A 3,155-nucleotide genomic window follows, 5' to 3' on the forward strand; every position below is an offset into this window, starting at 1 on the left:
GATGTGGTGCCCATGCAAGCATGTCATTTATTGTTGGGGAGGCCATGGTAATATGACAAGAATGCTCTCCATGATGGGAGGACTAATAAATATTCTTTTGAGGAAAATGGCAAAAAAATAGTCCTTACTCCTTTGACTCCGTTTCATGTGAGTGAAGACTAGGCATATGAAAGAGTTGAGTGAGAGAGTCAAGAAAGAAGGAAAAGAAAAGATTGAAAAGAAAGAAGAGAGAAAACAAGAGAGTTCAAGTGAGGGACATTCTTCTTATAATTCTTTCATGACTAATGCTTTTCTTGCTAGTTGTTTGGCTTATTGTGTAGATCCTTTGAAGAAAAATTCAAGCGGAAGTCTTCAAGAAAGAACTCCAAGTGAAGTGACCGAAGCCACCCTAGCCCAAAGTGAAGATTCTTCCATTCTTCAAGGAGGTAAAATAGAATCTTTAGAAGTGCATCAAGGTATGATTGCTAAGCCTAACACTTTTTCTTCTTGTGATGAGCATAGTGATATTTCAACTGTTAGTTTGGGCACATTTACTAATTCTAATGATTCTTTGAGTTGTGGAGATACACTAGATAGTGATTCTAGTTGTTTTGATGGTTTGAATGACCTATTTGCTTATGAAGAAGAATTGATTGAGATTGAGGAAAACGTAAAGGTTGCACCTTTATGTGATTTTGTTGAGTTTGACCCATTGATTCCTATTGTTCATGCTTTTTATTTTGAGGATCATTCTTTAATTAGTGATGATTGCTTATTTCAAGGTGAATTGAGTGATAAAGTTTCAAGTTTTAAGCCATTTGATTCTTTCTTGTTTGATTGTGATATGTAATCTTTTGAGTTTGATTTGGATTTAGCAATCAAAGGTTCCATTTTTGAGAAGTCGTTTGAGATTACTAATAAGATTGCTTTGGAAGCTAAACTTTTTGAAAAAGAAGAAAGTTCTTTACTTGGCGTAAACTCTCTAACTTATTCCACTCATATATTTGATAGAGCTAATTTGTTCTACTACACTAGTACTTTGACTTTAAAGCAAGTTGATAACTTTCATTTAGATTGGTTGTTATAAGTTTAAAAAAAACATGCTAAATCTTTCTTGAATGATAATATTGGTGAAGCCTCGGTTGTTTTATTTCAACATACCATTCTTATTCTTGATTTCTCATGCCGGCTTGAATTCAAGAATGACTTGTTTATTTGGCTTATGCTTATGCTTGGACTTGATAAAGCTATGAGAGTTAATACTTTTCTTGATGATTCTTATATTGGGGCACACTTGGTGTGTAGTTTGGAGGTATTTCATGACAATTCTCATATTTTGGGTAGCTTCTATGCTTTGTTTTGTCCATGAGTATCATTAGATTTTAGTTTGAATGGTAGATTTATCTTACTTATTGGTTTGGATGCTTGGATTTACCATAAATTTGCTAAATTATGGTTTCCTTGTTAGTTTGAGGCACTTGCTTATGTCCAAGTTAAAATTTTACTAATGAAACTCCCTTTATTTTGTTTAAAGGTCCAAATTCGAGGACGGATTTCTTTTAAGGGAGGGAGGATGATACAATCTAGATAGCCATGGAGCGTTGGAGGTTACTTTCATAACAGGACGGTTACATATATAATTTCGCCAGCAATTAAAGACTATACTACATTTAGTGGCTATATTTGTAATATTTAGCTCCCTAGTATAAATAGCCTTAAGGCTCTCGTTTTAGGGTTAACTTATTTTGATATTGTGAATGAAAACTCATTAAGAGTGCTTAGGATGAATTCCTATGTTGGTTGATTACTTGTTAAGGTGAACTTGCAAGGGGATTGCTTTCCCTTGACGGTTGTTCCTATAGTTTTGGGTCAATTAAGTTTTAAATTGATTGGGTATTTGTTTATTTCAAAAGTTCTTTTAATTTCCTTAGTTGGTTCTCTACTAAATCTCTACCTTTCTATCATTTTATTTGTGTTTTTGTTATTTTGCTTCCGCGTACGTATCACTTGCTCCTAGAATTGCTATTTATGTTATTTTATCTTCATCTCAAGGCTAAGTATTACATTTTCGTCTAATTCATCTATTATTTTAGGATCAAGTTAATTCACTTGTCTATAAATCACGTATAAATTTAACTGTACTTTTTTACGGATAAACAACTAATTAATTTAAAAATTACTTTTGAGTAGCAATTAGTCTTGCGTCAAATTTAAAAAAAAAGTGTTTCTAAGTGTATTTTTCTCTGAAGTACTTTTCAAAAAAATATTTATGGGAAAAAATTATTTTTTTCTGTTTCGCAAAATTGCTTTGCTTCTACTCAAAAATACTTTTTCCTTCTAAAAGTTTGGCCAACCAAAAAAAGAAATTTTGGTAAAAAAAGAAGAAAGAAGAACTTTAGGTGAAAAAGATGCTTGGCCAATCTGCATATATATGAGCCAGATGAACACTTTGTGACCTATTGGCCCGTTTTGAGCACTACAATAGTAAACTTGCACGTGGATAATAATCATTAGCCTCAACTTTAATTTTACTATCGCATAATTTTGGTTAAAAGCAGTCAAAAACTTAAACGGATGAAATGTTCGACAATAAATGGACATACAACACCTAGCGGGAACATAATTAGAGTTGGATTAAATTTTTAATATTGATTCAGAATTATATCACACGTTTAACTCCGCTACAAGAAGTTAAAGCATATATCAATGTATATGGCTATAACACAATTCTTTAGCATATACCTAAATGTTTTTTTAATGACACTATTATTTTCTTTGTTTGAGAGTTGATGACTAGCCAAATGTAAATATTAACTTTTTTGTATTTCATTTGAAAATGAAGTACTTAACTGGAATGGGGAAATTTAGCCCAAAAATTCACCAATTGTCCCTTTTGTATCAATTATTTAGTAAATATCTCTTCTTTTATTTTAAATTTTATTTACGTTGCAACTTGCTACTGATGGACCTTTTAGATTACGATCTAAAAATTCTTTATGAGTAAACTAAAAATCTTATAAGAAATCGTAGGCCACCGTCTAAAATATTGTAACGTTAGGGCACAATCTAGTTTTTTTAAGTTTATTGCAAATATTAGAAGACATACTAATATTTTGTGAGCAAACTGGAAATTTTATGAGCAAATAGTAGACTCAATTTAATATCATTCTATTCAC

This window comes from Nicotiana tabacum, chromosome 6 (genome assembly GCF_000715075.1).
Source record: "Nicotiana tabacum cultivar K326 chromosome 6, ASM71507v2, whole genome shotgun sequence".
Classification (NCBI taxonomy): domain Eukaryota; kingdom Viridiplantae; phylum Streptophyta; class Magnoliopsida; order Solanales; family Solanaceae; genus Nicotiana; species Nicotiana tabacum.